The sequence below is a fragment of the Pleurodeles waltl genome, chromosome 6 (genome assembly GCF_031143425.1).
Source record: "Pleurodeles waltl isolate 20211129_DDA chromosome 6, aPleWal1.hap1.20221129, whole genome shotgun sequence".
NCBI lineage: Eukaryota > Metazoa > Chordata > Amphibia > Caudata > Salamandridae > Pleurodeles > Pleurodeles waltl.
Window position 1 is genome coordinate 1,317,274,250 of NC_090445.1, and position 14,561 is coordinate 1,317,288,810.

A 14,561-nucleotide genomic window follows, 5' to 3' on the forward strand; every position below is an offset into this window, starting at 1 on the left:
GCCCAGGAAGACCCATTGGCCTGGTGATGGGCCTTTAAGATGCAAATGTCACACCCAAGCTCCCTTTTCTGTGACTGACTAGAAGGAATGCACAGAGCTGAGCTGTCACCTACCATAGATGTGTATTCAGAGACCGGCAGAGGCACAGAATGGTTAAAGTAAGAAAAAGCCAATTTTCTAAAAGTGGCATTTTCAGACTTACAATTTAAAGTACAACTTCACCATAAGTTGTGATTTTTAAATTATGAGCCCAGAGACATCAACCCCCCACATTTCCTTCTTTTCCCAATTGAAAGTTACACTTAAAGGATGCTCCAGGGTAACCCCAATGTCAACCTATCGGCGAGCTAGGTCGTGCAGTAATGAAAAACAAATTTAGCAGTTTTTCACTACCAGTACATGTCCAACTCTTTAAACACGCTGAACCCTGCCCCTAGAAATATCTAGGCCCTATCTTAGGGGTGCCATATGTAATAAAAAAGGAAGGTCTGGGCCTGGCAAGTGAGCGCACTTGCCAGGTCGAAGTGGCAGTTTTAAAACTGCACACGTGGATTCTGCAGTGGCAGGCCTGAGATATGTTTGCAGGACTTTAGTGGTGGGTGGCACAATCAGTGCTTCAGGCCCACTAGCAGCATTTTAATTTGCAGGCCTTGGGCAGCAATGGTGCACTTTACTAGGAACTTACAAGTGAATTAAATATGCTAATTGTGGATAAGCCAATGTTACCCAACCTAACTTAAGGCGAGAGCACAAGCACTTTAGCACTGGATAACAGTGCTAAATTGCACTGAGTCATCAAGCCAACAAAAACAAGGACAGAACAAGCATTTGCAATGCAACGGGTCTCGCGTTTGCTCATGTTAGAGCTGATAGCGTTGTAAACTCATAACCCGACTTTTCACCTATCGGCAAAAGTGCAATTAACTATGTAAAGCGCTCGACTTCTGCCAAGCGAAATCGCACTAGTAAATTAGAGAAAAAGTAGTCCACAAGCCGGACAGAAAACAGTGAGCCTCGCATGTTTTCTGTACTTGGTCGATGCGTTCGAGGAGGGCTAGCCACCGGAAAAGGCATGACGTATGCATGCCTTAGACTATTGCAAGCAAGCAGATTTTAATAGGCAAGCCCACAAACCAGTGAAAAACACGGACGTGACGTCGACAGGGCTCTGAGCCCTTTTCTAAACACCAAAGCGTCTCGCTGCGATGCGCGAGCGCATGCAACGCAGGCTCGACCCTAAAAAAGAGGAGGAGGAAGGCAAACAGTCTGGGGAGGACCCTGCAGAAAGGGGCCATTTTCAACAGTCAGGATGACAACAGATTTTGGAATAGAGATCTATGTTTTCTCATGTCCGATTTCGGGCATTGTAAAGGCAACTGATTAAGAGATTTGTTGCTAAACCTGTAGCTTTGGACATTTCGGTGAGGTTGACTGAGCATAGTCTGTGAGAATGTTGTCCGAAGGTATGTTATTACAACATGACAGAAAAGGAACTGTATTCGGTCGTGAAAGTTCAGCTTAATATAGAATGGGCAGTGCATACTTATACTGAATACCTTTGACGAGTCAGTCCGGTAGGCTGAGTGCAAGTAGTACTGTAATTTGGTGACTTAGCAATAAAGCTAGTTCTAACCTAAAGAACTATAGAGTCCACTAAGAAGTCCACAGTAGCTGTGCATTATCTTATTAAAACCAATTGATAGCAGGGCACAACAAAGCAGCTCTAATACATTTTATGGAGGTGACCTGTGATGTACTAATGTCATCCGTTTACAAGGATGACATTAGTTTCTATATGCGTCTGCTGTCCAGCACAGGAAGGGATGCACTGCATATCATGAAACTGCTACCTCAAGAGGGAGGGATCCATTCGCTGCTCAGGATGAGGATCTGAGCTCCATGAGCGTGTGGAATGGAAAGCCTTTATTGGAAGACATACCCACCAAAAGAGTTGCCTTAATTCAGTTTTAGGGGAAAAAAAATGCAAGCAACAACTCGCTAAGAGTCTTGTGAATCAGTTTGAGACACGGGATGATTCTTTTTGGGCCTCATCAATGAGGTTGCAGTTTGAGTCCTGTGGTACAGCAAACACATCTTTCACACTTAAGGAGTTTACTGCTACAGACATCGGGTGATGAAGTCACAGAAGCTCTACGTGTATGTGTAATGGGCCCGACACTTCGTATATAAAGCTCTTTTGGGGCTTCTGGGCCTTGTGAGGTATGTTTTTCCAGCCCCTGGTCTCAGGAGTCTTGCAAACACAAAGGCAGTGTGAGCAACGAAGAAACGCGTCAGTTATATTTTTTCATGATCACTTGACCTTCCCCTTCTAAATAGCTTGGGGCCATATGTACGAACACTTTTTCCCATAGACACAGAATGGGTAAAAACCTTTGCTACATCTGGCCCTTAGTTCTTCACCAGAAACTCCATCTTTAAGATAGGATTCAAGTTATCAGAAGACTCGGCATTGTATTGGGACAGTAAGTTCTAGCCCTGACTTTCATTTAACCATGTAGTTGGAGCTGCCCTGTTTTACCTCCGTTTAACCAATTGGGCTTTAGTTCTAGTCACCATTAAGCCAGAGTGTGCGAATAATGCAGTTCATGGACAGAAGTAATGTTAAAAAATATTTATCGAGGGCTAGTTAACCCACTTCCCTTACCCCGTGTTAACACCGCACCCAACCACCACTAGTCACCCTCCCGAGCATCTGGAGTTTCTTCGTACCACTCGTAGAATTTGTACTCGGGTCTGGGATGAAGGCCAAGCCATTCTTGCTCGCATCATGACCAGGACCTCGTTGAGATGAATAATATCACAGCTCTTTCAGTTGGCCAAATTGTGTCATCGTGGTCAAGTCTCGTATTAGGCGCGCTTCGGCACAGGCCCAAGACCAATATATAATGACTTACGGGCTAACCGAGCCTCAATCCTTACGAGGTCAGGAATTGGAGTACCATGAAATAGGGTTCTGAAAACACCCAGTATTTACAGTGCATAATAACTGTATTGCGCCATTATAAGTAGCAGAAAATGTGTAATTATGTGGTCTCAAACGGCTAAGAACCTGTGCGCTGTTAACGCCGGTTCAAAAAATATATACTACTTCCTAAGACGTGCCGAAAACCTACACGCGCAAAGCGGACACACCGCCAAAATTGTTGTATTTTTAGGCTTCTCTAGTCTAACTTGGCTCTGGAGATAGTGGCGGACTGTGGGTATTGATATAAAATCACCGAGAAGACGCATTTAAACGTGAACAATTTTTTTTTTTTTCGTTGAGGCGAAATCTCTGTGTCCTTCTGCACTAATCCACGACTCGGAGAAGGAGCGGGAAGCAGCCAAGCAGACAATGGCACTGGAGCCAGAAAGTCTGTGCCGGAGCCCATTGCGCCTCGAAAAGGACGTCAGGCGAGGCGCCGCGGAGGGGGAGGGGTCCAGGGATGGGGGACCCGACTCCCAGACTTGTTATGGAATTGGCGCGTAGCCAGCGGAGCAGTAATTCCCACTTCGTGTTGCATGAAACAGAATGAAAGATGAAGCCGGAGGCCTCGCGCCGTGAATTCCTGTCGTATGGTTTGGAAAAATGGCGTCTTGGATTATTTTTGTTTGTAAATGTATTTGTCTATCAGTTTAGCAGCACTTTAAAGAATATCACTTTTTAGCCACATTGTGAAAAATACATTGATCCAAATGTGTTTTTGCTCTAGCTGTTGTAAATTGAAGGGCATTCAAAGATTTAAAGTGGTTTATCCATAAAACTGTCGTGGTGTGTGTAGCATTTATCAGCTGCGCACCTTGCAATGTGACTTTTTAAAGCGATTAAACGTGCCTTCTTATAGTGTGCGGTATTTCTGGAGGTAAGGGTGTTGACTCAAGAGGGCTGGGGTCACTGCTAATGGAATAAATAGCACATTACACTATACATCTGTATGTATGGGTTATGCCTTTACATTATTTTCTTTTTGAGTTGTTTAAATTAGTTATTTGTCGAAACACGAAATGCAAGGAGTTAAATCTCCGCAGTAAAGTCAAATCACACTGAAGATGCATTGCAATTTTAAGGAAAGTTTCTTCCCTGTCTAAAGTATCTGTAAGAAGTAATCTTTGAGGCAGTAAAGCAGTGCCTTTCTCAGGCCAACTGCTGAATACTTTGGTTATAATATGCAATTTGAACTCTGCCTTGTAGTGATAAACGTGTGTAAGTGCCCCAGGCTCAAAAAATGTTACTAAAAATCCATCGCAAGGCATTACGGGAACTCATTGCCCGGAGCAGTTATTACTATTTTTTTTTTTTTGGGGGGGGGGTGGCCCTCTCCCAACTGGGACACCCACACCTTATTTTTAAAGTTGGGGTCGTGGCGAGATCCCCAAGCCCCCATGTCACCTGACGGCTCCACAGCCTGTATCCTGGTGAGAGCTGGGCATTTTTTATATTTTTTATTAACTGTGTGCCCTAGTGCCCACCTGGAGTACCCACAGCATTTAAAAATGAGCATTTGCACTGCAGCAGCTCTCGTGTTTGCTCGAGTTAGAGCTAGTTGCGTTTTATACTGCTAACTGGACTTTTCTTGCCACACAAACTGAAAAGTAAAACAGTTTCACATAAGCGAGCAGACGGCCGCCATGTGCGTGAAGCAGATACACCAAAGGAAACAGAAGTTTGCTCGCAGTGAAACGTATCAGCAAAAGTGCAGTTATCCATGTAACTGGCAAAAGTGCAATTAGCCATGTAACTGGCAAAAGTGCAATTAGCCATGTAAGAAGGTCGATGTCATGCAAAGCGCTCGACTACTGCCCAGCGAGATCACGCTGCCCACGAAATAAAATGAAAAAGTAGTCCAGAAACCATACAGGAAACATCTAGTGTCCTGGGGGATGGGGTCCCTAGGACACTGCTGCCAGGGCCAGCTTTAGTTGGTGCAACTGGTGGAGCTGCACCTGGTGTGCCTGGGAGGAGGGCATAGTTTAGAAATAACATATGGCTCAAAAACACATTCTTGTGCATCTAGCAGTTTTCAAGCCACAACAAAAATATCAAGATAGCTCTGGTTTAATGTTCTTGCTGGAGAGAGATCTTTTTCTGTTAGCTGTTTCGATTCATTCTGTCGTGGCACAAAGGGTTAATGTGCCTGCTTCAAGGAACATGTACCATGCAGATCACAGGACTGAGTATGAGTGAGCAATGTAGCTATATAAAAAAAATGAAATGCTTGTCACAAAAGGGTTATGGAGAGATAAAGGACACGGTTGGAGGGTGGTAGTGAGGGAGTCCGTGGAGAAGGAAATAATTGTAGGGCATCAAAGAAAGCTGTCACACTAGGCACGACCAACGCTAAATCTGGCCTTGACTGCTGCCATCAAGCCCTGGGGAGGGAAGCCATGTGCCTTCCTCATTATAAGTGAAGCTTCCCTGCAGCATAAAGGTACTTGCGGCCTTAAAATGAGTTGGTGATAAGGGCCGCATGCATCGCCTGACCAAAGCCGTGACCAAAGTGGAAGTAAAACTAGCATGTTAGAGTGTGAGCATGCTTTTTGTTTTAAAAAAAACAAAAAACTTTTTTAGCAGGCCTTGCTCCATGTGTGTGGTTTTTTGTTGTTGTTGTTTGTTTTTGTTTTAAAGGAAAGAGTCCTAAAATAGCTACTGCTACATCTTTGTTGATGTGATAGCAGCCAGGCAGTTCTTATATTTAGATCTCTTGGATCCACGGATCCTTCGTGGCATGATAAATAGGTAAATGTTTAACCTTTATTTCTCAAAAATTGCTTACGGATTTCCACCAAATCACAAAAAGCATATTTTCTGGACCAAGTGGTAGCTTGCTGCCAAATGTGTGTCTAACTTTGATATAGAAAATTGCATTTGGAAAACTTGTTTTTGGACCCCAGCCCCCCTTCATTTTTCTTTGCCCATGGTTGACGGATCACCCAGAATCTTTCAAGGAAGTAGCTGAGGGGTGTGTGCGTTGTTTTTTTGTTTTAGAATTTCATGAAGACTAGTCAAACGGTGCCAAAGTTATAAGCCAAAGAAAAAAAGCTTTTCCTATGGAAACATGTTCCTAACCATAGCTACCCAGGGTTGACTGCCACTGGAAAGTATATGTTTGTAGCATGCATGGCTGTGGGTACACATGCTCTGCATACTGCTGTCTAGCTCTAGTGGTGGGCTTTGATGTTTGCAAGGTTTTTTTTTTTTCCTCTCAAAGAAGATTTGTGAGTCACAAGGTCTTGGTGGCTCTTTCACTAGTTGTGGATGTACATGTAATGTACATTGCTTTTCTCCACCATTGGGTTTGAATGTGAAAACAGTGTATCTACCAGTCTCAAGTTTCTTTCAACCTGTTGTGAGGAGACTTTTCAACCCACTTCATCTTTCTTCCAGCACCTGTTTTGATCCTCAAGCCCATCATCTGCAAGTGAATGGGCAGCTTTGCCTTACAGGCCCACAGCGTGCTCCATTCTTTTTTCAGAGAATGAAGATGTTCTCAATGAGATGGAACGGGCCCTTTTAGAAGATGCACACAGTGCCATTCTAAATAACCCTGGGTCGATCTCCATGTTGTCTGTAAGGTTTGTTACTACCTGGAACACGAGAGCCAGGTCATTTCCTTTTCCGAGTTCTGCAGCAAGAAGACTCTGCATCAGTGTCGGGACATGCTGTAAGCCCACAGCAAAATGTAGAAATCCTGCTTGGAAATGCCAGACATCTTCAGTCAGGCTGAAACACTGAGCGCCGAAGAAGAGGAATCGAGTGAGACCCAACCTCCCAGCACACCAGGTCATCTTGGGTAGTCGCACCTTATATAGATAAGAAGTACAAGCCTGCCCACTGTTGTTAGGGTCATGTCCCCCAGTAGTTGTCATCACTGCTAAGAAATGGACAGCAGCCCAGGTAACAGGTGAAACTCCACCTCCTGGTAAGGAGATCAAGCAGATGGATGAAGCAGAGAAGAGAGTAGCCGTAGGTGCAGCTACTCAGTAGAGCATAGCCAATTCTGTGGGCCTCCTCATGTTAGGATAGGGCTCATTGGAGGAGGCTCCTACAATACCTCCTTGACCAAAATTGTAAAAGGGGGAAGAACCTGTTGAAGAAGTGAAAGCTCGGTCCCAATATTAACTCAGACATCTTGGAATCCAAGGCACTTCTCTGAGAAGTAGAGTTGCCCTGTCTGGCTTCAGTTCTCATTTGAAGACCACGCCTCACACAAATACTGTAGAAAAGCAATCCCTTCTTAAAGCCCAGAAATTGCTGCTCATAAAAGCCGAACATCGCCCATCTGGGGGTGTTTGTCAAGCTCCGTGGCAAAACCGCTGCCACCTTTTGCTGTGCCACTGCCTCTAAGCACTGGCCGATATCAAAGTAGGGCCTTTGAGCCAAGGAAAGACTCTTCCGGTTAGGGTGGGTGTAATGCTAGAGTCCAAGGGTGTCCATTGATGCCAAACCGTCAAAGATGGCTTCACTCTCGAGGCTGACAGCGGCGCCAAAGCCTCAGATGTTAATGGCGAACCCATCACTGGCTCCATAGCCCTCTGCTCACGACGTTGATGAAAGCCCAATCCTCAAGAGACTGCAGCAGGAGCTTGATAAAAGACAGAGGAGGATCTTCATCCACTTGTGCACAGTCAAGATCTCTGCCTCAAAGAAGACACTGCCAAAGAAGCACAGGCTTATTTTCGAGGAAGTCCTCCCACCAGACACTCCTGTACCCTCTTGCCACCCAAGAGGCCTGAGGACAAAGCTTCTTCTCAGGGGTCCACGTAGTCATACTCGATCACTGGCAATCCTAGCCCTTTTTCCCAGGCAGACAACTTTGCCTAAGTCCACTATGGTCCCTTAGAAGATCCTTGGAAGGATTATGACATGAGCCCTCAAAGAGGCCCAGATCTAAAATGCATCCGATTCAGGCTGTCCCGCCGGATGATCATACTGTGGCATACCAGTGTCATTTAGCTTACTGCTACCTATACCTACTATAGGGTCGACCTCTATGTTACCCTGAAGATTACTTCTTTGATGCATACTCTCAAAAACAGCTTTCTTTTCAATACCTTCTTTTTGCATTTTCAAGGACCCTTTAAGTCTTGGGTAGTCACACCTTATCTGGATAAGAAGTCCAAGCCTGCCCACTGTTGTCAGGGTCATGTTCTCCCAGTAGTCACCACTGCCAAGAAATGGACAGCAGCCCACGGAAAAGGTGAACCTCCACCTCCTGATAAGGAGATCAAGCACATTGATGAAGCAGAGAAGAAAGTAGCCGTAGGCGCAGCTACGCATTAGGGCATAGCCAGTTCTGTGGGCCTCCTCTCCTGTTAGGATAGGGCTCATTGGAGGAGATGGAGTGGCTCCTACAATACCTCCCTGACCAATATCGTAAAAGGGGGAGGAACTTGGTGAAGAAGTGAAAGCCATCTCCAACACGGAGAGGTGTGCCCTTGATCCAGCTGATAAGGCAGCCATAAGAGTGAACACTTCAGTAATTCTCCAGTCCATTCCTGGCTCTGTGTGTCCAGGTTCAAACCAAAGGCGCAACAGCAGCTTGTCTACTCTCTGTTCAATGGTTAGAACCTGTTCGGACCGCAGGTAAACAACATGATTGACCAAATCAAGAAGGAAACAGAGACCACTAAAGTGATAGTGCCCTCCATGTTGCTTCTGCAGAGGCTCCTTTCCGAAGCAGTAGGCTAGAGGTGGGTCCAAGGCCGCATCTCTATAACCAGCTCAGTCCTATCAACAGAGTAATTACCAGCGGGGTGGCAGAGGCTTCTCACGGGGCTACTTTGGAGGGAATAGTTTCAAAGTACATGGTAAAAGTACTTCTATTAAGGGAGACTCTGCTTATAAGAACTGACTTGCTTTGCATACCACTGTTCCACCTCCAGTCACGCATTATTTGTCGGAGGGAGACTTCAAGGATTTCTTCCCTGCTAGGAGAATATCACCACAGACCGATGGAACCTATGTATCACCAATAACCTCTACTGCCTAGGGCTCAGCTCAACCCTACCAAAAATTCCACCTCACACCCACACCCTCAGCCCAGAACATCACAAGTTACTACAAGTGGAGGTTCCGGCACTCTTACTCAAAGGAGCCACTGACCTAGTGCTCCATCAGAACTAGGGCAAAGATGTCCACTGCCTATCAATTTCCGCCTTCTCAACAGACAACCCTGTCAGAACATTTTCACCCTACAAGATGGTATCCCTTTCTGCAGCAAAGCAACTTAATGGCCGTTCTCGACCTGGAGAGCGCCTACTTTCATATCCCAATTCAGTTAGCTCATCGGCACTACATCCGCTTCATGGTAAGTGATCAGCACTATCAGTTCAATGTGCCTCCCCCTTTCGGCTTAGCTATGGCTTCAATGGTCTTCAAGAGTTTAACAGTGATAGCTGTTGTAGGAAAGTACCATCTTGCCTGGCATGTTACCCCCATATTTCACTGTATATATGTGGTTTTAGTTGTATGTGTCACTGGGACCCTGCCAGCCAGGGCCCCAGTGCTCATAAGTGTGCCCTGTATGTGTTCCCTGTGTGATGACTAACTGTCTCACTGAGGCTCTGCTAACCAGAACCTCAGTGGTTATGCTCTCTCTTTGCTTTCCAAATTGTCACTAACAGGCTAGTGACCAATTTTACCAATTCACATTGGCATACTGGAACACCCTTATAATTCCCTAGTATATGGTACTGAGGTACCCAGGGTATTGCGGTTCCAGGAGATCCCTATGGGCTGCAGCATTTCTTTTGCCACCCATAGGGAGCTCTGACAATTCTTACACAGGCCTGCCACTGCAGCCTGAGTGAAATAACATCCACGTTATTTCACAGCCATTTACCACTGCACTTAAGTAACTTATAAGTCACCTATATGTCTAACCTTTACCTGGTAAAGGTTGGGTGCTAAGTTACTTAGTGTGTGGGCACCCTGGCACTAGCCAAGGTGCCCCCACATCGTTCAGGGCAAATTCCCCGGACTTTGTGAGTGCGGGGACACCATTACACGCGTGCACTATACATAGGTCACTACCTATGTATAGCGTCACAATGGTAACTCCGAACATGGCCATGTAACATGTCTAAGATCATGGAATTGCCACCCCCAATGCCATCCTGGCATTGGGGAGACAATTCCATGATCCCCGGGTCTCTAGCACAGACCCGGGTACTGCCAAACTGCCTTTCCTGGGGTTTCACTGCAGCTGCTGCCAACCCCTCAGACAGGTTCCTGCCCTCCTGGGGTCCAGCCAGGCTTGGCCCAGGAAGGCAGAACAAAGGACTTCCTCAGAGAGAGGGTGTTACACCCTCTCCCTTTGGAAAAAGGTGTCAGGGCTGGGGAGGAGTAGCCTCCCCCAGCCTCTGGAAATGCTTTGATGGGCACAGATGGTGCCCATCTCTGCATAAGCCAGTCTACACCGGTTCAGGGATCCCCCAGCCCTGCTCTGGCGCGAAACTGGACAAAGGAAAGGGGAGTGACCACTCCCCTGACCTGCACCTCCCCTGGGAGGTGCCCAGAGCTCCTCCAGTGTGCTCCAGACCTCTGCCATCTTGGAAACAGAGGTGCTGCTGGCACACTGGACTGCTCTGAGTGGCCAGTGCCAGCAGGTGACGTCAGAGACTCCTCCTGATAGGCTCTTATCTGTGTTGCTAGCCTATCCTCCTTCCTAAGTAGCCAAACCTCCTTTTCTGGCAATTTAGGGTCTCTGCTTTGGGGAATTCTTTAGATAACGAATGCAAGAGCTCATCAGAGTTCCTCTGCATCTCTCTCTTCACCTTCTGCCACGGAATCGACCGTTGACTGCTCAGGACTCCTGCAAAACCGCAACAAAGTAGCAAAGACAACTACTGCAACCTTGTATCGCTGATCCTGCCGCCTTCTCGGCTGTTTTCCTGGTGGTGCATGCTGTGGGGGTAGTCTGCCTCCTCTCTGCACTAGAAGCTCCGGAGAAATCTCCCGTGGGTCGACGGAATCTTCCCCCTGCAACCGCAGGCAACAAAAGACTGCATCACTGGTCCTCTGGGTCCCCTCTCAGCACGACAAGCGTGGTCCCTGGAACTCAGCAACTCTGTCCAAGTGACTCCCACAGTCCAGTGACTCTTCAGTCCAAGTTTGGTGGAGGTAAGTCCTTGCCTCCCCACGCTAGACTGCATTGCTGGGTACCGCGTGATTTGCAGCTGCTCCGGCTCCTGTGTACTCTTCCAGGATTTCCTTTGTGCACAGCCAAGCCTGGGTCCCCGACACTCTAACCTGCAGTGCACAACCTCCTGAGTTGTCCTCCGGCGTCGTGGGATCTTCTTTTGTGACTTCAGGTGACCTCCGGTTCACTCCTCTTCGTGGTGCCTGTTCCGGCACGTCTGCGGGTACTGCCTGCTTCTGAGAGGGCTCCTTGTCTTGCTGGGCGCCCCCTCTGTCTCCTCACGCAATTGGCGACATCCTGGTCCCTCCTGGGCCACAGCAGCATCCAAAAACCCTAACCGCGACCCTTGCAGCTAGCAAGGCTTGTTTGTGGTCTTTCTGCGTGGGAACACCTCTGCAAGCTTCTTCACAACGTGGGACATCCATCCTCCAAAGGGGAAGCTCCTAGTCCTCTTCGTTCTTGCAGAATCCACAGCTTCTACCATCCGGTGGCAGCTTCTTTGCACCCTCAGCTGGCATTTCCTGGGCATCTGCCCAATCTCGACTTTGTCGCAACTCTTGGACTTGGTCCCCTTGTTCCACAGGTACTCTCGTCCGGAAATCCGCTTTGGTTGCATTGCTGGTGTTGTTCTTTCTTGCAGAATTCCCATATCACGACTTCTGTGCTCTCTGGGGAATATGGGTGCACTTTACACCTACTTTTCAGGGTCTTGGGGTGGGCTATTTTTCTAACCCTCACTGTTTTCTTACAGTCCCAGCGACCCTCTACAAGCTCACATAGGTTTGGGGTCCATACCTTATTCGCATTCCACTTATGGAGTATATGGTTTGTGTTGCCCCTGTACCTATGTGCTCCTATTGCAATCTATTGTAACTTTAGACTGCTTGCATTACTTCCTTTTGCTATTACTGCATATTTTTGGTATTGTGTACATATATCTTGTGTATATTTGCTATCCTCATACTGAGGGTACTCACTGAGATACTTTTGGCATATTGTCATAAAAATAAAGTACCTTTATTTTTAGAATATCTGTGTATTGTGTTTTCTTATGATATTGTGCATATGACACCAGTGGTATAGTAGGAGCTTTGCATGTCTCCTAGCTCAGCCTAAGCTGCTCTGCTAAGCTACCTTTTCTATCAGCCTAAGCTGCTAGACACCCCTCTACACTAATAAGGGATAACTGGACCTGGTACAGAGTGTAAGTACCCCTTGGTACCCACTACAAGCCAGGCCAGCCTCCTACAGCTGTTCACCCCAGGAAGGGAGGAACTCACATGTTGCACTACCTAACCGACTGGCTGCTCGAGAGTACAAGCAAACATGTAGGGCAGTGGACAACAGACCTGAGTATTCTCCCACCTGAACGGTGTTAGAATAACATGAATAAACTCAAACCGTGCTGTACTTGTGAAAGAATTAACAGATTACCTCTTCACTCTAATGTATTTGTTGTTGTAGGTGCGTTGTGAAGCACTACGTATTGTTTGTTGAAAAATCAATGATTTTTTTTTTTGTTTTGTTTGTTTTCTTTTAAAGAGTGCAAGTAAACGGGGATGTCTAGCTCACCCCAAGGCCACATTCTCCCTCCTACACAGTTTAGGCTTCATTGTGAATTCCACAAAATCCCAGTTGATACCAGAGCAAGTCAAACCCTTCTTAGTGTCAATCCTCAACTCCGTCATGGGCAGAGCTTTCCTTGAACCCCAGAGCAGTGATTTCCAATCTGTGCAGTGCTGCCCCCTTGCGCGCTGCCAAAACTAGCCAGGGATGCTGCAAACAGATGCACACAATAATATTGAGAACGTTTCAAATATGGTGTTTGGTGTGCTGTGGACACATTGCAGCAGCCTTCAACCTGCTGTTAAGAAAAGGTAGCAGTAAGAGACTGCAATTCTCTGCTTGATATGGATGGTAGTGAGTGAGAAAAAGCACTGACTGAAATTCAGCAAAGGAGCATCAACTTTTTAACAACATGCTCAGGTGTTTACCAGGAAAACGAACAGTTTATAAACAACACCGTTTCATGGGAACCATCTACTTTCTGGTTGCTTTAGTCATGGGTTCTTCAGCTCAACGCTGGACCATGTAATGCTCTTTGCTTTCTGTCGAGCATAAGAAAGGCTGTGCTTCTTTAAAGAGACATGCCTTTCTTCTGTATTTGCTAGTAAAACAGAGCAGATTGTTAGATGAATTATTTACAAACCACGTGCTGGGATTTGCATGTGTCAATAAAATGGGCAATCTGTAAACACCACAAAGAGACTTTATTCACACTTGCTGTATGGCCACCGGTATATTTCCCCTTGTGAAAACCCAAATGGAAAGCATTAATCACAATGGTTATTAACTTGAGACTGACAAGCATTAAATACGGACGATGACTTAGGCTGGCATTATGCTCTGAGCGCATTGTAACCATGCTATACTATAAACAGGAAAGCAATACAGAAAATATCTGAAGCAAACAGGTACAGAGAGAAACAGGTGAAGGGATTAACAGCACAACAAGTAAAATGTTATTTTTTTTGCCCACAAGGCCCTTGCTGTAGGAAAGTAGCCTCTTTCTAGCTTGGTTAACCCCACTTTTTGCCTGTTTGTCAGTGTGTTTGACTGTGTTCACTGGGATCCTGCTACCCAGGACCCCAGTGACTGTGTTCTCTCAATTGTTATCCCCACAATTGGCGTACTGATGCCCCAGTAAGCCTCTAGTATATGGTACCCAGGTACCCAGGGCATTGAGGTACCAGGAGATCCTTATGGGCTGCAGCAGTTATCTGTCACCCATAGGGATCCCATGCAATGTGTTCTGCAGGCCTGCCATTGCAGTCTGCGTGAAACAGGTGCATGCACCCGTTTTCACTACAGATCACTGCACCAGGTCACTGTAAGTCACCCCTATGGTAGGCCCTCTCAGCCCAGAGGGCAGGTTTCGGGTACCTGTGTGTGAGGGCACCCCTGCACTAGCAGATGAGCCCCCCACAAACTCCAGATCCATTTTTCTGGACTTTGTGAGTGCGAGGACACTATCTTACATGTGTACTGGACATAGTTCACTACCTATGACCAGCTACATAATGCTAACTCCGAACCTGGGCATGTTGCAAGTTTTGGAAGTATGATTCCATGCACTCTGTGGGGCTCCTTACAGGACCACCAGCATTGCTACCGCCAGTCTTTAGGATTTCCCTGGCAGCCCAGCCCCTGCCACCCCTCAAACGGGTTTATGCCCTCCTAGTGCTTGATCTGATCAAGCCAAGGAAGGCAGAACAAAGGATTTCCTTTAGGAGAGGGAGTTAACACCCTCTTCATTTGGAAATAGGTGTGACTGGCTTGGGAGGGGTAGCCTCCCGAAGCCACTGGTTTGCTTTGAAGGGCACATTTGGTGCCCTCCGTGCATAAACTAGTTCACCCTGG

At 46.7% G+C, this 14,561-nt stretch overlaps 1 protein-coding gene across 9 annotated transcripts in view; it reads left to right on the forward strand.

Moving 5' to 3' along the window:
- The window catches only part of BMPR1A (bone morphogenetic protein receptor type 1A), a 435,163-nt gene that overhangs the window by 156,564 nt on the left and 264,038 nt on the right, over nt 1–14,561 (forward strand). The window contains exon 1 of one of the 9 annotated variants that reach the window (XM_069240615.1): nt 3,541–3,574. The exons of the other annotated variants lie outside the window; for them this stretch is intronic. The gene's annotated coding sequence lies outside the window, so the exon portion shown is untranslated. Of the gene's footprint in view, nt 1–3,540; nt 3,575–14,561 lie in introns of those variants that run through there. 9 annotated transcript variants of the gene reach the window in all.